General features: G+C 44.9%; 1 long non-coding RNA gene across 1 annotated transcript; it reads left to right on the top strand.

Annotated features, from left to right (window-relative positions):
* Nucleotides 1-14,004: 14,004 nt before the first annotated feature.
* LOC119349841 lies at nt 14,005-15,335 on the top strand. The gene is made up of 2 exons (XR_005169560.1): nt 14,005-14,496; nt 14,831-15,335. It is a non-coding gene; the product is annotated as an uncharacterized LOC119349841 (long non-coding RNA).
* Nucleotides 15,336-21,630: the final 6,295 nt, after the last annotated feature.

Here is a 21,630-nt window from a genome sequence, read left to right as displayed (position 1 = left end):
AGCAATCGACCCCTCTTTTGCACTGCCAGGAGCGACTTGGTGCTCGCCGTCCACGGTGCCGGCGAGGCCGACCTCGTCGGCACAGACGGCCGCGCAGTGGAGGAGGTCCCTGCGGAGAGCTCCTCGACGGTGCCGGCCGGGTCGGGCCCGTGCGCCGCCGCGCGGTTGCTCGGCCATGGCCTCGCGCTCATGCGCTGCTGTCCACGCCACGCACAGGCAGCGGAGGAGCTCACCGTCGTTGGTCGCTGCTTGCTCCGGTGATGCGTCCGTGCTGCACGCCGCCGCGCCGCAACTAGTTCAGTTCAGTTCATCCAGAGGGATAAGGGGAGGACCACGGGCGGCGCCGCAACTAGTGCAGGTCAGCCAATCGAGCGGCGGTGCGGTGACTCCAGCGAGCGTGGGCGCGTCCACTCCGGCGGCCTCGGACCGCCACGAGCGACGCCAAGGCACTATAGCCCGATCCCCGACCCCAAGGTGCCGGCTCCCATTCTCTCCTTGGGTCCGGATCCGTACCCAGCAGCTCGCCGCAGAACCGTTCCCTCGTCGGCCGCCGGCTAGTGCTTTTGGCTTGGCCCTCGCTGGGAATCAGAGTTCGTCGAAGCAAAGCAGAGCGGGGGGGCTCAGGAATTCCTTCACCAATCAGCAGAGAGATTCATGTTCCAGTCTGGATTTGGATTTGCTTCACCTACTCGGAGTGGGGGTGAGGCCTCGGCCGGCGATCTATAAGTATAGGCAGGACCTTCCAGATCCAGACGGGATCGAGGCAGGGGGGAAGGAGGGTCCGATTGCTTTTTCTTTTTATAATGCAGGGGTGTGTCTGTCAATCTTTGCCAAGTCAGCTCCTTACAATTTGGTCCTACTTGTCAGAAAGTGATCAAATGTGCCAAATCACCTTATCAGTGCTATTTGCAAAATGTTTACCGAATCCGCGGTGATTTTTGCAAAAAAAATAGTGACCTGGTGGTTTTCCGCAAGGGATGCCCCAAATGTGGTGGTTTTTTGCAATTCACTCGCAGAGAACCTAGCTGAACTACACAATGTGCAGAGAACAACAACCGAGACCAATCAGCTCCGGGGAAACGCTAACCCTTGGCCCGATGCGGTGACCCAGTGGCGGAGCTAGCTAGTCCATGGAGCCGGGGCAAAATACGAAGGGATATGGCTCATGGGCGTTTGCCCACTAAAACTGATAATTAAATCTCCATCTCCTTCTATAATCTCACAGGAGTTACTGGACAAAGCCCGGGCAGCTGCCCAGGGTCGCTCGGAGGTGGCTCCGCCACTGCGGTGACCAAAGAAACTTGCGGGGGAATGAAAGAATCTGCCAAGCAACTTCAGGAATGCAAGATTTAGCTGGTCCAAGAGCACATTTTGGCTCGGCTGTGCTTTTACAGCTCTGAGGGTATGATGGTGTGAAAGGGTGGCCTTTGTGGTGGTGGAGCTGCAGGAAGCACCCAAACAGCAGGATATTGTTGGATGCTCCATCGGCATCTACACGAGGGTTTCGGAGAAAACTGTGTGTTGTTCAACTGTGCCATTGAGTTTGTTTGCTCTATTTTCTTTTTCTGAAGAGATGTAAATTAAGTATCTCCTGATCTAAAACAAAAGTTTCTTTTTGAAAAGGACCTAAAGCAAAAGTTAATCCACATTAGTTCAAGCCCTTTTCTTGGACTTTCAAATTTAATTTGCTTCGATATTCTTTTTGCCTGGCCACTTCATTTCGGCATATTCGCGCATTAGGGGTAAAAATTCTGCACAAATAATCCCTCGCCTTCCTAGACACTCGCTTCCTTCCTTCCTTGTGGCAACTTCAAATTATTCAAACCCAAGGTAAACTTGTCAGAATAATTTGGACCTTCTTAAGAAAAATTACAAAAAAGGGTTGACAAACTTAGATGGCTAACCTACACTAGCACTTATGGAAACAATCAAACTTATAATTGGACCCTTTATTTTATTTTTTTGAGGGATATAATTGGACCCTTTATAATGACAAAACCCAAGTGGAAGTCACGGCCCTGTATTCATTTTGCCGTCTCTAGTGGTCTTGCAGAGGCCATGCCAAAAAAAATAAAAAGCACAAGGAATTTTGGGACTTCATGCCAAGCACTGCTTCAAGCGTGGGATCATAAAATGAAGCTTCATTCGGGAACTGCGTCTTGTTACGGCACTCGCATATGCACCAGGATGTGATCAAAGCATCAATTCCTAAGGGTTAGCTGTTTAAGCGTGTCGTACCATTTTACATTAAATTCAGCGTTCAGTAGACACAAGTCATTGACAAGCACACCCGACGCGTGCCAGCAACAACTACGGAAAGCCCACACTTGCCCTACCTACAATTTAATTGTTTCTCTATCATTTTTTTCTTTTTTTCGAAAAGGGGATTCCCCGGCCTCTGCATCAGATAGATGCATACGGCCATAATTGTTTCTCTATCTACAATATAAAACAATATGGACAAAACTCAGAAACATTGTGCAAATGCAAGCAAACGCGTGCAGATAGGCGGTAAACAAAGCTCCTATGGGCACTTCGATACAGTCTTCTTGGTGCCACGAGATATCCTCAAGGAATCCATAGCCTCCCTGCATATTATACAACAATCGTCAGTACCAGGCAACCAGGGTTCAAGATCACAGCGGTATAACTGGTGCCCAATACCGCCTGGAACCGGAAACACTGTTGCGGATTTAGAGACTGATGATCTGAGAGTATGCCATTTTGAATTATCTCTGTTTTTTTTTATGTTTTCAACAGTAATTGCTAACCAAATGATGTTACAAGTTGGAAATTTACTGGAAGGTTTAAAGCAAAAGAAACGGGATTAAACTGGGAATTGGTTCTTGGCCAAGGCCTTGGTATACTGTTTGAAAGATTTTAAACCCTGATGACTGCTAGTGTAGGTGGCATTGCAAACATGAATAACATACAATGTGTAGTAAAATTGTTGTACGTAATGGAATATATAGCACACCGTAAGGCGTTCTCAATCTCAAGATTCCCTGGTTCCGTTTCCAAACCATCAAAAAGCGCATCACAAGCCTTTCGATAATCCTGGACAAACAAAGTAGAACGTATAAGAAGTTAAAAGTTTTTCCATGAAAATGATTCAAGAAAAAACAGTTGGGCTGAGCTCACCTTCGTCAGCACTAGAGATGCTCCCTGCCGATAGCACGCCTTTGGCCAATCAAGGCGCTTCATTCTACAAGTATAAGCATCTGCAAAGGCTTTGTCTCCCTTGCCAATTTGGAGAAAGCAGAGACTCCTATCTGAGTACAGGGTCGCATCCTCGTAATCGAGGCCCATTTGCCTACACTCAACCAAATCAAACTAGCAATTACTGAGTGCTAAAACATACACTGAATGACTGGACTGAAACGCCTAATGACAATTTCAATATTACCACCGACCAAGGATCGAAAAGGAAGAAATGAGTACAATACCAGACTCGGTCTGTTATCAAGAACAGGCCGGTTAGTTTCCCTCAAAAGAAAAAAAGGCTGGTTACCAGTTGTATTCCTGCCAAAATTACCAAACATTTTTTTTTAATTCCAAGCTGCTCACCAGCAGAAATTTAGCCATTACCACTAATAGGAACAAAATATAGTTGTGAACGATGGCTGGAGAAGGGAGTTGGGTGGAAGGTAAGAGGAAACACTAACTGTCATGGAATTAACACGTCAGATGTCCTTAGTGTGAGGACTTAGTCGCGAGGCCAACGCATCTACTTGGTAGCTTGAGAGGGGTTGAGCGGAATCGAGAGACGCAACGCAAAACCCTACATGTTATTTGAGGCTAGATCTCATTATCATCACGAGGGAGTCGCCGTAAACCGGCTCTCCTCTAGTTGTGTTTAGCCCTAGAGATTGTTTCTCGCTTGTCCTCTTTGGGGAGCCCTGACCCTCCTTATATAAGTTGAAGGGGCGGGTTACATGTAGAGTCCATCTCGAACTAAGACTTAAACTATTTTGACTTCCTTTCCTGGGCTTCTTAACGTCTGCCGGTTTAACATTGTCTGTCGGTTTAACATCCGTCGGTGCTACCATCTGTCTTAACTCTGCCAGTTTAACACTCGTCGGTTTACCGTCTGTTTTAGCCATCTGTCTTAACTGTCTGTCGGTTTACCATCAGCCGGTTTACCAAGTCTCGGCCGGGTCATACCGCGGGGTATATCCCCGACATTAGCCCCCAGTTTAATTTGGATTTATCCATATTAGACTGATCCCGAGCATCCTTAAGTCCTTGTCATTTCCTTCTTCTAGAAAATTCAGGTCAATAAGCCAGCTTCATAATCAATTTGCTGACATTGGTTTGTCACAGAGAAATATTGTGAAGAATAACTTCTTTAACTCAGCTCCCAATGCTTAACAAAAATATTGGTCTTTGAAATACTCATCTGATCTTCAGTCGGTTTAAGAATGTAGAACTTGCCGGTTTATCATTGCCAAGATCACCGGTTTATAAATATTGATAGCACCGGGTCATACTTGTAGTTAACATCCAGCTTGAAAATATACCTTTTATATGCCTATCGCTTGTAGCCCCCAAGTCTTAAGAAGGTAGCATAGCAACAGTTTAAGACTTGCTTCAATATAAATATCACAATCTTGAAGAAATCTAGGTTGTTCATCTCAATCACTAGTCAGAATTGAGTATTCCACCTATGTAGCCCCCAAGTGCCGGGTCATTATGTAAATAATGAGCAGGGACTTTGAAAATATAATCTTGTAAACTTTGAACAGCAACGTGTAGCCCCCAAGGGCCGGCTCGGTAAGATAATATTGAGCTGGTTCTTTGATATATACTTCAATAAACATAACATCATATGATGTAACCCCCATCATGGGGCTTGAATTCACGTCCACAAGGTTAAGAGCCTTGTGCTTTACCAATTGAGCAATGGACCTTTCAATATAATGGTTTTAAGACTTGTATACCTTGAATTGTTGACAGGAGCAATTGGTAGCCCCCAAGGGCCGGCTCATTATAATGTGATGAGGATGATCAAAAAATGACTTTGCATTAGCCCCCAAGTGTGAAGGTGCATGCTTGCAGTGACATGAGACTTGCATATTTGATGTTCTCAACTTAAATAATGTAGCCCCCAAGTGCCGGGTTGTAAGCCTGCAACAACTCGGGACTATTCCTTCAATTGTAGAATAAATCATATCCATTGATAATATGATAGCCCTTGCGCTCAACTTAAATAATGTAGCCCCCAAGTGCCGGGTTGTAAGCCTGCAACAACTCGGGACTATTCCTGCAATTGTAGAATAAATCATATCCATTGATAATATGATAGCCCTTGCGCTAAAGCAACTTTGAAAACCTTAATCATAATACTGGTTATTAATAACCATAATAAAAATCCAGCCATGTTGGCTATTAAAGATTTGAATAATATACCCAATGATTTATAAGCGCATGATTCCAATGGCGCAATCCAAATATATACTGGCGACTTATAGTCCAAAGCAAGGCCGGGTCAATAAACACCGGATTATAAGTGATTATGTGCTAACAGCTTGATAACTGGAGGCCACACCTGGTTAAGAAACACCGGGTTGATGTAATGACATATAGTCTGGCCAGGTCAGGAGACACCGGTTTAACTTAGAACTTGATCAAAAAAGAGATAAAACTTTGCATAAAGCAAAAGCAAATAAAACTTGTAGTCGAGGCTTTTTGAGGGCTGCCAGGCCCAAATTCGAGGCTTTTCGTGGGCTGCCAGGCCGCTGAGTTAAACCATTTGACAAAGCCTTTTAAGATGGGCCTCCAACTAACCAATCGTCGTTTTAACTTTGACAAGTTCAGGGTCTCAATGAGAGTAACTGTCAAACGTTCGGCGGGTCATGCCAGGATTACCTGGATAGGAGTGGCTTACTTGATGAAGGCAGGTTAACCCGGGGTTTTAGGTGAATACACCAGGCTTCCAAGTCGTGGGTCGATACCCAATTACAAGGGTCCTTTCAAACTCTTTGTTGCGTTGTACAAAGAGCCCCCAAGTAACTTTGTGAGTTGTGCTCAATGGGTGCCTATGTTTGAGTTGTGCATAGCAACAAGACTCTCTTTGGCCCCTTGGGTGTGAAGCTCCCAAGCTTTATTGTGGCGTGATAGCCGGATTAATCGACAGAACTCCGCTTTGTCAGCTGAAGCCCCCATGTAACCAATAATATGATAAGCCAATAAGGCGGGATACCCACGTCTTCACGGCCCGACCGATCAAGCACCGATGATGCCGTGGATGAGGACCTGTTGCCATGATGCATAAGTGTATCCTTGCCTTTTTGACATGAGAGCGAAGAAAAGAGGGAGTAGCGTGGCCGCGATTATGCCGTGGTTGAAGATGATGACCTGCTTGGGTACGGTAGCAGATTTCAGCGTTGCAGGAGTCTTCTCGCAAGGTTTAGGAATGCTGACAGAAAGCTATGAAGATATTCGAGTTTTACTAGTTGTGTTATGGTGGTCTATGTTTTTCTGGTTCATTATGTGTGTGTTAGGTGTGTTTATACGGGTTAAAGACTTTGCAGTATTATTCATGATTTGAATATAAGCATACTTTAAGGAAAAAGGCCATTCGAGACGGGTGGTATGGCTGGGCAACTATCTCGTCGATGGAAAAATCGCGCATCAACGCGAGCGCGGCGTGTTCTGACCGTTGCACACACGGGGCTCGCCAAGGGCACTCGCCTCGACCGGCGTTAGCACGCGGTCTCTTGCGTGTGACCTCCCCAGTCACCAGCCTAGTCGAGACGTGTATTTTATCTTTCAACTTTTTTCCTACTGGTGAGAGCATCTACAGCGCCCGCGGTCCTAAAATTAACACAATTCCATCCAGACATCCTATACTAGATTCTCAGATTCATACGAAAGGATGCAAACTATAAAACCTACTTACTGTACTACGTAGCCAGATGTCTACTATCTTCGTGCCTGGCTCCGGTTACATGGACGGCTGCCGCAGCTCCGGCTCATGTGTCTCCTCCAACTTCTCCTCGTCGGCCTCCGCATCCGTCTCTGCTTCGACCTCATCGAGGAGGGCGTCGATCGTCGCCCGTTTCTACCAGATGAACTGTTGGTTGGCCTCCACATAGGCAGGACTCCAGGATGGCTTGATGCTCCAGCATTTCATGCGCTTGGGTGACGACAGACTTATCCTCTGCGTCCTCCATCTTGAAGCCCCGAGCCGACGTCAGTTCCTGCTCCGGCTACTTGCCTCATCCTCCTCTGAATCCGCCACCTTCATTGGAGCAGGTTGCTGCTCCTCTTCCTCCTCCTCCGCCTGCTCCTTCTCCTTCGGCTCCGGCGAGTCCGGAGAAAGCCCGGCAATGATGCAGGGGATGCGAGCGGCATGTCTCACCCGGATCTCCTGGTCGATCTGGTCCCGGCGCTCTGGCGTGAGCATTATTGTTATCTCCGACATCCCAGCACACCGGAAAAGGAAGCCAAGGACTTCGAGCGGACATGGCCTACCTTTTGTTTTGCATCCGATGAGTGAGTTGATGGAAGACATGTACTAGAGAGGGAAGCCGGTTTTGTCTGAGCTCAAGCCTTTGGCCATTTTGCAACGGAGGCCACTATACCTTGATGCAGTCCCCAAGGTTGTTTGAAGGATCTTAGGATGCAACACCTAAACCGGCTACAAGAGGGTCCAAACATTATGATGCAGCCCACGAGTCAGGTAAATAGGAGGATCTCTTTAGACTCTGCCACAAAACCTACCGCGGGAGAGTCAGTATGTTCATATGAAAAAGAAAATTGCGAAAAGGATGTGCGAGAACACCTTTATTCATAACTTTACATGATCGAGCTAACGGGCGATAATCACGAACGCAAAATTGAAAGTGTTTCAAATGAAATAAAAGACTAAGATAGGGATCGACGCAACTGGGTTGTCGTTCTGCTCGTGGCGTCTTTCCGGTCTCTGCGGGGCGGTTGACGTCTCCTCCTTTGGGCCTCTAGCCGGTTGCATCCAGTGTTATTAATATATTGATGAATGTTTCTTTTTCCCTATAACAGACGGAATTCATGTGAAGGAAAAAGATTCCCAAACTCTCCCAGGGCTTCAACTTGGAAGCTTATAATAACTTAATATATTTAGAGACTATAGTAGTGATGGACGGAGCCACGGTACAAAATGGGTGTGCAACTTCTTCTTTTCTAGAAAAATGGGTGTACATGTTTAATATTGTCTCACTCTTAGAACATGTTAGTTCATTCTAATTAATTGGGATAATACTAATCTTGAAATATGCATACCCATTTGTAATAAACCTGGCTCGGCCACTCATAGTCTAGTACTACATCAAAAACCGTGTGTCACACACAGAATTGTACGTGAAAAGACCTAAGTGCCCCCGGATGTTAAAATGCTACTAGTGTTTAGGGTTAGCCAGGTGAACAGGAGGCAGCGGATCCCTTTGCGTGCCACCAGCATCGCCGCTGGTTTCCTCTTCCTTCGTTGGCCACTCTGGCGGCGGGAGGAAGGGGGAACCTTGGATCTATGCGTCTGGTGTGTTCTTAGTATGGTTAGGGTTGAGGGAGTCATTGCCGAGGTTGTCGTGGCGGTGGCACGTCTGAATGAATTTGCCCGGGCTCCGCTGGCGGTCAAGCGTGGCTCTTGCCTTCGCCTAGAAGTCAGCAGGGTGGGGGATCCCCGGATCTCGTCGAGGTCGCGGGCTATGGTGTTTGGAGGTCTACCAACACTGGGTGGTTTAGTCCTCGGATGGGGGGTAGTTGTGTGAAGACGAAGACGAAGATTCTTCTTCCTCCTCGTCGATATGATTTTGTGCTGTTGTTCTTCCTTCTTCTTTTGTGTTGCTACTGGATTGATGCCTTACTTTGCTCGGGTGGTTGGTTTGCATGGCCGGGCTAGTTCACTTCCATCTTGAAGGGGCACATGCAAATGATGAAGGCTAGTGTAGTCGTGTTGCATGCACATATGTGTCCTTGCCTTTTCGACACGAGAGCGAAGAAAATAGGGAGCAGCGTGCGGCGATTATGGTGTTCTTGAAGATGATGACTTGCTTGGGTACGGTTGCAGATTCGTGCGTTGCAGGAGTCTTCTCGCAAGGTTTAAGAATGTTGATACAGAACTCCGGAGATCTTCGTGTTTTGCTGGTTGGGTTATGGTGCTCTATTTTTTTTATTCATTACGTGTGTGTCAGGGTGTGCTTAATTATAAGGGTTAAAGACTTTGTAGTACGTATTATTCATGACTTGAATGTAAGCATACTTTAGAAAAAAAGAAAGACCATTCGAGACGGATGGTATGACTGGGCAACTATCTCATCGATGAAACAATCGTGCAAATCAACGCGTGCGCGGCGCGTTCTGACCGTTGGCACACGCAGAGTCTAAGTCACAGTGCAAGTGTCCGTTGGTTCTTTCGGGGCCCCTCTCCTCTCTCTTCCCCTTGCACGCACTGTAGGTAGTAGCCTAGCCTATACATACGGGCATGTGATGTCTATTCAGTACTATTCACTTCACACCTTGTATTGCACGGCACCGTGGTCTGCTCTGCGCTGCACCTCCGGAGAAGGAGAGGACGAAAAGTGGAGCTGGCACATCATTCACATTTCACAGCTCGCTCGCTCTCTTTGGCCTCCACAGGAAGGGAGTGTGCCCTTAATTTTGTTTGAAGTTTCGGTTTGATTTGTGCAAGTGAGTAAAACAACACAGGACGCTGGATTTACATATCAGTATCGTCCATGGAGCAGTTTCGTCTGTGTTATTATGGACGTGTTATTATAGACAACACATTACACATGGGAGTACTAGTTCATCAGAAAATCGCGCGTCCCGTTGGCTTGGTGGAATCTCGTCTTGGCGGGAGGTTCATTTCTTTTTCCCGCCTCTCCACCGTCTCTTTGGTCGTCTCAACCGTGGCTAGCTACGTGAAGGGCCTGGCCCTCCAGGCCTGCAATGCACTGCAGTGAAGAGGCATGCTCATATGAGCATGACCAGACGTCCCAGCCGACGGGGCTCGCCTCGACCAGCGTGAGCACGCTGCCCTCCCCAGTCAGCACAGCAGTGGCCTAGTCGAGATATTTTATCTTTCAGCTCTTTTCCTACCGGTGACGGTGAGAGCATCTACCCTCAAACCCCCGCGGTGGTGGTGTCCGGTGAGAGTGACCGGGCACTCTTAAAATTAACACAATGTCATCCTGACGTCTCGTACTAGAAAATTAACACAATTGCATCCTCATGTCTCATACTAGATTCTCGAATCTATATAAAAGCATACAAGCTATAAAACCTACGTACTACGTAGCCACTCCTCGTTGGAGATGTTTATTATCTCCATGCCCGGCTCCGGTTACATAGACGGCACCCGCAGCTCCGGCTCCTATGTCTCCCCCGACTTCTCCTCGCCGGCCTCCGCATCCGTCTCTGCTTCGACCTCGTCAAAGAGAGCGTCGATCGCCACCCGTTCCTATCAGACGAACAGTTGGTTCGCCTCCACATAAGCAGGACTCCATGATGGCTTGGCGCTCCAGCATCTCGTCCGCTTGGGTGACGGCGAACTTATCCTCCGCGTCCTCCATGATGAAGCCCCGAGTCGATATCAGTTCCTGCTTCGGCTGCTCGCCTCATCCACCTTCGAATCCGCCACCTTCATTGGAGCCGACTGCTCCTCCTCCTCCTCCTCCACCTTCATCGGAGCAGGCTGCTGCTCTTCTTCCCCCTCCTCCTTCGCCTGCTCCTCCTCTTCCGGCTCCCGCAAGTCCGAAGAAAGCCCGACAATGATGCGGGGGACGCGCGCGGCATGTCTTGCCTGGATCTCCTGGTTGATCTGGTCCCGGCGCTTTGGCGTGAGCATTACGTAGCCGGCTATCTTCTTCCGAACAATGGCGAAACCGGGGAGCGTGGCAAGAGCACCATAGCGGGAGAGAGGAGGTGAATGGGCTCAGGCTGACGATAGAGAGAAAGAAGGTGGATGGGCTAGAGTTGCGGGACATCAGCCGGCTTAAATAGTTGAATTTGGCTTTGGGTGGTGAGCCAAAGCCGCGTCACGTGGCGTTCACAGCCCTCACTGTAGGAGATGTCCGTCAGAACGCCGTGTTTCCGGGCGATTCCGCGTGGGACCCATACTTCGGACGCGTCCGGACCCTTCGGCTCACCCCCCATTTGGGCTGGATATGAGAGGTGTCTTTTAAGACTCGTTTGAGAAGCTTGTATGTGTTGAATTTTCGTGATCGATGAGTGACCGACACGTCCGGTCGGTGGTTTGAGGTAGGTTTAGGACGCCTCGGGGTAGATGATCTCATGTTTGGTAGTGGCGAGTGGTGAGTGGTGACCCGTCGAGCGGCGCGCCACGCCGTGGAAGGAGCAGCCCAGTGGTGCAGTGGAGAGTTAATTGTACAGAAGTACCACAACTGAGACATTAAAAGCAGATTGGTACCAAGTTTGGTAATTTTTACGTATTAGTACCAACTTTGGGACGAGGTGTTGCAGAACGGGCTAAACGACGTATAAAACATGTATTGACGGGAAACTGACAGCAGGGCCCGGCTGTCAGGGGCTGATGTGGCATCTTCTTTCACAGAAAAGCCCCTCGGCTTATATGTAATCACACAAAGGGCCTCGTTTGTAGCCGAAAATCAAAACCGCAAAAAAGAAACGTACTCGCGCCTGCGAGGATTCGAACCCACGACGAACCATCCGAAGGAAAGACGTTGTGACCGCTGCGCTACGCCACTCAGTTTGGTTCTGTTGATGATTAAACTCTTTTATACTTTACGTTATAAACCATTTCTTTTGCTGGACAATTGTTTCGTTTTTTTAATGCTTTTTTTGTTTCGTATTCTTTTATCTTTTAAGACACGTCCTGGCCCTTCTCCGTTTTTCCTTTTTTAAACTTTTGTGCATCTCTTTTTATATAGGTTTTGTAATAAATGGTGTACAATATTTCATTACTTTTGACATTTTTAAAATTTACACCGAACTTCTTACTATTCGGCCTTTTTTCAGATATTGTATATTAAAAAAATGCAATGTATATAACAAAAAATTTCATCGTATATTACACAATATTATTCAATGTGTATTTCCAAAAAATATCGCATTAATAAAAATTTGAATATATATATTTAAAATGTCAAAAGTAATGAAATAACTTCACCATATATTTTTAAAATGTTCATCTAAAACTAAAATGGGTGTTCATATATTATAGTTCAATATAATACACACTGAATACTACTGTATAATATACATTGAAACATTTTGTTATATATGTTGCATTATTTTATAAATACACACTGAATACTATTGTATAATATACGATAAAAAAAGGTGTTCAGATATTATAGTTCAGTATAAGAAGGTGTTCATATTAAAAAAAATTCAGCTAAAACTAAAAAAAGGTGTTCATAATACTTGTATAAATACACACTGAATACTATTGTATAATATATGATGGACAATTTTCTTATATAAATTGCTTTTTTTAATATACAATATTTTAAAAATGCCGCATAGTAAAAAGTTTGGTGTAAATTTTAAAAATGTCGAAAGTATTGAAATAGTGTACACCATTTATTACAAAACCTATATATCAAAGAGATGCACAAATGTTCAAAAAAGGAAAACCAGAAGAAGGCCAGGACGTGTTTTAAAAGATAAAAGAAATACGAAACAAAAAAACCGCAATAAAAAAACGAAACAGTTGTTAGCAACAGAAATGGTTTCGATGTATAGTATAAAAACTTATAAGCATCTGCTCTACCCGACGGAGTGGAGTAGCTTATTGATCAGCGCTCCTTTCCTGTCAGTAGAGCGTCGCGGGTTCGAAACCTCATGAGCGCGTGTAGCTTATTTTTGCTCATTTACAGTTTTTTCTGCAAATGAGACCTTTTATGTGATTAAATATAATCTGAGGGGCTTTTCTGTAAAAGAAGATGCCACCTCCTCCCCTGACAGGCGGGTCCTGCTGTTAGTTTCCCCGTCAATACGTCGTTTAGTCCTTTCTGCAACGCCTCGTCCTAAAGTTGATACTGACACGTAAAAATTATCAAACTTGATATCAATCTGCTTTTAATGCCTTAATTGTAGTACTTTTGTGCAATTAACTATGATATGTCACGAGCGGACCGGCGCCGCGCATGGGATTGTGTGTGCACGCGCCGTCTGCCTTCCCCCAATCCCGGGTAGCTGTCCGGAGCACAGTATGGTACAGTAGCGCCTGGTACACCACGCCATGGCGCCTCGCGCGGGCTCTCCCGACTCCCGGTCTCGCGTCGCCTCGGCTGTACATCGAGCTAGTACCATGTACTACTACTTGAAATACTACTACTTAATTAAAGGGTAGAGCTTTACAAGCGAGTATCCATGCGTCCTAATTTCGTCTCGGCATTAGGTTTAACTGTCTAAGTGTCTGACTATGTGGTAATTCCGCCGAAAGAAAAGGAAAATATGTTTGGGCGGCAATGTTTCCCGCCTCCTCCGCGGCTGGCTCCTTCATTTTTCTTGTTCATGCGCGGGCGAATCCAAATCCAAAGAGAGAAGAAGAAGAAGATGCTCCTTCTCCTTCACATCAGTACTACTACTGTACTTTCTTTTGTTTTGTGGGGTTTGCATTGCATCGGGAGAGTGGTCTGTGTCGCGCGGCGCCTCAACTTGCGTGCGGATGCTCGGGCAGTCTACTTCCCATCGGGAGTATGGTGGTACAGTACTAGTAGCAGGCAGCAGCACATGCATGCGCTGGTGGCCAACGGGCAGAAACAGGGAGGAGGGAGCCACCAGCGCCGGAGGCCAACGGGCAGAAACAGGCAGCGCTGCACCCAAACATCAAATCAACACAAACAAAATAATGTGCTATTTTCTATGCCATGGGATAATAAGTTTTTTTTTTGAAATCCATGGGATAATAAGGTAAACGTTTGCAAACGGTGCGCCGGCCGAGCGTTCGGCCGGTCGCCACGCTCGCGTCGCTACGCAGTCCTGGCCCAGTCCTGGCCCACCACCCACAAAGCTAAGTCTATCCTCACCGCTTTCATCTTATCCCCTCGCATATTCTGGAGACCACAGCAGGCGTCTCGTCCTTCAACCCCCCTTGCTCAATTTCTCTCCCCTTTCTTCTTGTGCTCTCTCTTCAAGAATCCACACCAAATCTTCATGAAATTGAGTTCGTTTTTGTTGCCTTATCTGTTCTCCGCGGTTTTTTCCATCATAGATCCATGAGAGGGGGTGAGCTTGTTCGTGTTTTTTGCTTTCCTGTCTCATGTCCTGCGCAATACGCCATGGATCCATGAGGTTGAGCTCAAGTACATGCTGCTCACACACGCTCGGCTCCTTGGAGCTGCGAGCAAGGGGCCCGACGACTGCGCTGCAAGCTCGCGCACCCCGCTACGTCACCATGGTGCGTGACGATGGCGACCGGTTCCTGCTCAGGCAACGATGCTGGAACCGGCGGACTAGGGAGCTGCAACCGGCACATGACGATGCTGGAACCAGTGTCCCCTGATGCTGGACCGCACGCGTCCTGGACAGGTGACACATTTTTTGCTGGAACCAGCCTTTATTTTTGCTGGAACCGTCTTTCTTTTTTGCTACAATGGGCACTAGTCTTTTTTTTGCCTGAGGCTATTTTGCTGGAACCAGCATTACTTTTTGCTGGAACTGGCTAATTCATTTGCTACAATTGGCTTCTCGCTTTTTGCTGCTGAGATTTTTGCTGGAACCACCATCAAGTTTTGTTGGAACCGGCAAATCTATTTGCTTCAACCGAGTACCAGAGGTTTTTGTTGCATTCGATTTTTGCTGGAAATAGCATCAAGTTTTGCTGGAACCAGCTAATCTTTTTGCTTCAACCGTGTATTGGAAGTTTTGTTGCTTTTTAGATTTGTTTTTGCTGGACATGGCGGTTGCGGTGCAAGTCAATGACGGCGGCGAGCCGGAGACGGAGACGACGGAGATGCTGCAACCATGGTGACCACAAGCTGGAACCCGTCTGCGTTCGAGTTGTAACCATGGCGAGCAGAGACAGCCGAGACAAGCGCAATGACGCGAGCGCTGGCGAACACGGGTGGGCGGGCGCGGTGGCACAGGTGACCAGCTAGCATGAGATGCCGAGGACAAGTGTGGGCGGCCGGCGAGCACGCAGATTCTGGCCGGCGAGTGCGTGGATTCTGGTCGCTACCTTTTTTCAGCATGGTTGACTTTTTAGAGACAGAGGAAAAGTTGTATCGTATGGTTAAAAAAGTCTGTATCGTACGCTCGGCAGCGGACCGGCCGAAATTTGGGCCGGCGCGCCGGCGCCTATCACTGCCCATAATTTATAGAGCATGATTGGTTCGATGTCAAAAGTTGACATGCCAATATTTAGCAAATGATAAATGTTGGCTAGTGATTAGTTGCCTACCAACTTTTCTTCTCAACCTCACAAAAAGTTATCAACATTTGCAACTTTTTATTTTGCCAAGTTGGCTTGCCAAATATTGGCAATGCCAAATGTTGGCATAAACCAATTATGCTCATATAGAGCCGGGTTTTTGTCTTTTTTCTTTCTTTCTAAAATCGGTTTTACGAGTCTTTTCATTAAAGAAAAGGTTTTCCTAATCTTTTCATGCATATCAATTCATCCACACATTATATCCATTCATTCATTCATCCACACATTCTGCTACTACCTCATATTAGATATTACACAAACACAACAACCACACTTCAAAATGGACAAAATTTCCAAGAAGTTGAGCTAATATGGTTCTACCTACTGTTATGAAATGCAACGAAAACATAAAGATTCGACAGAAAAAGTTGGACGAAAAGATGGAGATTACCTTGCTCTTCATTTTGGCTTCAACATCCGCAAATATAATGCCCAAATGAAGAAGATCCGAGGTGGGATTGAAGAGGAGGAGAGAGGTGTCTCCTCTCTGTTCAGCACGCCGCATCCCTACAATCAGAAACCCTGACGATACATAATGGTACCCTACCGTCAACGATGGTTAGTGAAAGACAGCAGAGATAGAAAAAAGGTGAAATTTTTTCTTTTAAAATAAGGTTAAATCATGCTAAACATTGCAACAAAGGTTAGAAGAGTGAGTTTAGCCGTCAACAGTCGGTCTCGCAATGCGGTGGGGCGTCTCGAATGGTGAGCACCAATCTTTGCTCTGCTTTTGTACATAATAGCATATATAGTGGTGTACAAAAAGATTCAAATTTACCTCCTCCATTCCAAAATATTCGTAGTTATAGGATTTTTAAGTGTCAAAATTTCAAAAATAAGCGCATAATTTAATGAAGATTTCAAACATATAATGTCAAATTTAACGTTGTCTATTTAGGTCAATCCTCAAAGTTCAAGAGTACTCCCCCCGTTTTTATTTAGTCCGCGTATTAGCTTTGGTAAAAGTCAAGCTTTATAAACTTTGACCAAGTTTATAAAAAAAACATAAGCAATAACAAATCAATAAAATTAGATTTATTATTGAATATACTTTCACATCATATATACTTGTTATGTTAAATGCTTATATTATTTTTTATAAACTTGGTCAATCTCTATGAAATTTGACTTCAGTCAACTCTAATATGCAGAGTAAATAAAAACGAAGGGAGTACTCTAAACGTGAATGCTTCTGTTTCAAAATTTTAAACGAATCGCCAAAAGAGCCTCTACTCGACCGAAACCGCGTGAGACCAATGTTTGGTAGAAGGAAATTACTTTTCTAACTCCGACCCGTGAAACCTACCGGCCCAACGTCAAAAGGTCTAAACCGGGATAGGTTTGTAGCTTCATCTAGACGCCACGCAACCGCCTCCGAAAAACATTCAGACACCATGGTCGCCTAAGCACACATGCGCTCGGCCGAAATCGCTCCCGCCCACTATTTGGGACACCTGGGATTACCGTCCTACCCCGACGCACAGTAGGTCCGAAATTTAAGAGGGGTGCAAAGTGTGTACTTTCCCCAAATTTCAAACAAGTGCGTCTCATCTATTCAAAAAAACCAAAAAAGCGCGTCCCAGATCGAAACATGGTTCCCCCTTAGGTCCTCCCGCCCCGCCTCACCCTGTCTGATTCCCCATTCGTACTCCATGGGCACCAAAACTACCTCTCCACCAGCCGCGAAACCCCGACGCCCTCCGTCCGCCACCCCATCCCACCCATCAACCGCCGCCCTCCTCCATCACGCTGGAGCCGATACCCCGACGTCATCGTCCACCACAACTACACCCGTAACACCCTCCACGGCTAGTAGTTGAAGCCGAGGCCGAGCTGTCTCCAGGACGCCGACGTGCGTCATACCCGAGCCAGTTCAACCATGCCGTCCTGCGCCTCACCGCTGCCGCTCCAACGTCGCCACCGTCCACTGATAGTATCTATAATTTTTTATTGTTCCATGCTATTATATTATCTGTTTTGGATGTTTTATATGCATTAATATGTTATTTTATGTTATTTTTGGGACTAACCTATTAACCGAGGGCCCATTGCCAGTTTCTGTTTTTTGGGCCTATTTTAGAGTTTCGCAGAAAAGGAATACCAAAGGAGTCCAAACGGAATGAAACTTTCGCGATGATCTTTCTTGGACCAGAAAGAACCAGAAGACTTGGAGATGAAGTCGGAGACGCAACGAGGCGGCCACGAGGCAGGATGGCGCGCCCAGGGGGGTAGGGCACGCTCCCTAACTCGTGGCCCCCTCGTGGGTCTCCTGACCTAGCTCCCTCGCTTATATATACTCTTATACCCTGAAAACATCCAGGGGAGTCACGAAATCACTTTTCCACCTCCGCAACCTTTTGTACCCGTGAGATCCCATCTAGGGACCTTTTCCGGTGTCCTGCCGGAGGAAGACCATAGCTAGTAGCTAGATGAAGCGTGAGTAGTTACCACAGACCTTCGGGTCCATAGCTAGTAGTTAGATGGCTTATTCTCTCTCTTTTTGATTCTCAATACCATGTTCTCCTCGATCTTCTTGGAGATCTATTCGCTGTAATATTCTTTTGCAGTGTGTTTGTCGAGATCCAATGAATTGTGGATTTATGATCAGATTATCTATGAATATTATTTGGGTCTTCTTTGAATTTTTATATGCATGATTTGATATCTTTGCAAGTCTCTTCAAATTATCGGTTTAGTTTGGCCTACTAGAATGATCTTTCTTGCAATGGGAGAAGTGCTTAGCTTTGGGTTCAATTTTGTGGTGTCCTTTCTTTGATGATGCAAAGAGCAATATGACAATGATGGAACGTGTCATAATAAACGGAACGATGGAAAGTTGCATGGCAATATATCTCGGAATGGCTATGGAAATGCCATAATAGGTAGGTATGGTGGCTGTTTTGAGGAAGGTAAATAAGGGGTTCATGGTACCGGCGAAAGTTGCGCGGTAATAATAAAGGCTAGCAAAGTGGAAGGATGAGTGTGCGTATATCCATGGACTCACATTAGTCAAAAAGAACTCATATACTTATTGCAAAAGTCTACTTAGCCCTCGAAGCAAAGTACTACTACGCATGCCCCAAGAGGGATAGATTGGTAGGAAAAGACCATCGCTCATCCCCGACTGCCACTCATAAGGAAGACAATCAAAAGAGCACCTCATGCAACAAATTTGTCACACAACTTTTACCATACGTGCATACTACGGGACTTGCCAACTTCAGAAAAAGTATTTCTCAATTTCATAATTACCCACTAGCATGACCCTAACATTACTACCTTTATATCTCAAAACAATTATCAAGCATCAAGTTGATCATAGCATCCAATTCTTTTTCTATGATAGTTTTTATTATACCCAACTTGGATGCTCATCATTCTAGGACCAACTTTGTAACCATAGCAAATACCATGCTGTTCTAAAAGACTCTCAAAAAGATATAAGTGAGGCATGAGAGACTAGAAATTTCTTCAAAATTAAGACACCACCGTGCTCTAAAAGATATAAGTGAAGCACTGAGCAAAAACTATCAAGCTCAAAAGATATAAGGGAAGCACATAGAGTATTCTAGCAAATTCTAATCAAATAGGCTTCTCCCAAAAGGTGTGTACAGCAAGGATGATTGTGTTAAACTAAAAAGCAAAGACTAATATAATACATAACGCTCCAAGCAAAACACATATAATGTGGCGAATAAAAATATAGCTCCAAGTAAAGTTACCAATGAACGAAGACGAAAGAGGGGATGCCTTCCCGGGCATCCCCAAGCTTAGGCTTTTGGCTATTCTTGAATATCTTGGGGTGCCATGGGCATCCCCAAGCTTAGGCTCTTGTAACTCCTTATTCCATAGTCCATAAAACCTTTACCCAAAACTTGAAAACTTCACAACACAAAACTCAACAGGAAATCTTATAAGCTCCGTTAGTGAAAGAAAAGAAAACCACCACATAAGGTACTGTAATGAACTCATTATTTATTTATTTTGGTGTTAAACCTATTATATTCCAACTTCTCTATGGTTTATAAACTATTTTATTGGCCATAGATGCATCAAAATAAGCAAACAACACACGAAAAACAGAATCTGTCAAAAAAAGAATAGTCTGTAGAAATCTGTAACTAATGCAAACTTCTAGAACTCTAAAAATCCTACCAAAATAGGAAGTCCTGGAAATTTTGTTTATTGATCAGGAGAAAAAAGAATCAACGCAAAAGGATGTTCCTGTGATTTAACAAAATTATATGCATGCGCGCAAAGTTTCTGTTTTTCAGCAGAATCAAATCAACTATCATCATAGGTTATCCTATAGGTTCTACTTGGCACAAACACTAATTAAAAGATAAAAATACATCTAAACAGAAGGTAGATGCAAGATTTATTACTAAACAGGAGCAAAAACAAAAAACATAAAGAAAATTGGGTTGCCTCCCAACTAGAGCTATCGTTTAACGCCCCTAGCTAGGCATAAAAGCGAAGATAGATCTAACGAGTGCCATCTTTGGCACTAAATTCATCGATTGAGCACTTGTGGTCTCTAGGGGTTTCTCCCTTTTTATCAATGGCTAAACCATTAGGCGAAAATTCAAGAAATTCGTTGGTAGCAAAAGGTTCCTTAACGATAGAGAGACAATTGGGATGAACACTTATGGATTTGAGATCCGCATCTCCCTTACTAGAAGATTCACCCTTATTTTTAGGAACATAAATAAACTTGGCAGTTTTAGTAGGGGGTTTTGGAGTGTTTTTCATGGAGGAAAATGCGGAACCTAAGTTTGTAATGATATCCTCAATTTTACTGATTCTAGCAGAGTCTAGATCTATTTTCTCATTAACTATAGGTTCTTTTTCTTTAAGATTTTTCAAAGTAACTCCAACCCTAGATCCAAATTGGGTAATGTGATTATGAATCTTTTTATCCAAATTTTCAATCAACTCAATAGTTGCAATTTTATTTTCAATAATCTCAAGCCGTTGCATTACATGTTCTAAAGTTAAAACAGTTCCATTGACCAAAAGAGGTGGTGGGCCAAACAAATCTAACATAGCATTATAAGCATCAAACGTAGGGCTACTCAAGAAATCACCTCCGGTAGCAATATCAAGAACACATCTATTCCAAGGAGTAATGCCTACATAAAAATTGCGGAGAAGAATGGAAGTGGAAAGCTTCCTAGAAGATTTACATTGAGCATTGCAAATTCTATGCCAAGCATCTTTTAAATTTTCTTTCTCCCTTTGCTTAAAATTGAGAATTTCTTGTTCGGAGTGAGAATAAGGATAGGAGGACTAGCCATAACGACAAGGTAGACGAACTAACGCACGGCAAATGGAAAAAGGCAAGCGAAAGAGAGGAGGAGATTGGTAAAGAGAGGGCGAATAAAACGGCAAGGGTGAAGTGGGGGAGAGGAAAACGAGAGGCAAATGGCAAATAATGTAAATGCGAGGGAGATGGGTTTGTGATGGGTACTTGGTATGTCTTGACTTGAGCGAAGACCTCCCCGGCAACGGCGCCAGAAATCCTTCTTGCTATGTCTTGAGCTTGCGTTGGTTTTCCTTGAAGATGAGAGGGTGATGCAGCAATAGTAGCATAAGTATTTCCCTCAGTTTTTGAGAACCAAGGTATCAATCCAGTAGGAGGCTCATCAAAAGTCCCACGCACCTACACAAACAAACTGAGAACTCGCAACCAACGCAATAAAGAGGTTGTCAATCCCTTCACGGCCACTTGCGAAAGTGAGATCTAATAAAGAAAGTACGAAAAGATAAATATATTTTTGGTATTTTATAATATAGATGCAAAAAGTAAAGATGCAAATAAAAGTAGATTGGAAGCAAAAATGATAAGAGATAGACCCGGGGGCCATAGGTTTCACTAGTGGCTTCTCTCAAGATAGCGTAAGTATTATGGTGGGTGAACAAATTACTGTCGAGAAATTGATAGAAAAGCGAATAGTTATGAGATTATCTAGGCATGATCATGTATATAGGCATCATGTCCGTAACAAGTAGACCGACTCCTGCCTGCATCTACTACTATTACTCCACAAATCGACCGACTCCTGCCTGCATCTAGAGTATTAAGTTCATAAGAACAGAGTAACGCATTAAGCAAGATGACATGATGTAGAGGGATAAACTCAAGCAATATTATATAAACCCCATCTTGTTATCCTCGATGACAACAATACAATACGTGCCTTGCAACCCTTTCTGTCACTGGGTAAGGACAT

The sequence above is a fragment of the Triticum dicoccoides genome, chromosome 1B (assembly GCF_002162155.2).
Source record: "Triticum dicoccoides isolate Atlit2015 ecotype Zavitan chromosome 1B, WEW_v2.0, whole genome shotgun sequence".
NCBI classification, from domain to species: domain Eukaryota; kingdom Viridiplantae; phylum Streptophyta; class Magnoliopsida; order Poales; family Poaceae; genus Triticum; species Triticum dicoccoides.
Note: the sequence above shows the minus strand (reverse complement) of the source record. Positions and strands in the feature narration are given on the sequence as shown.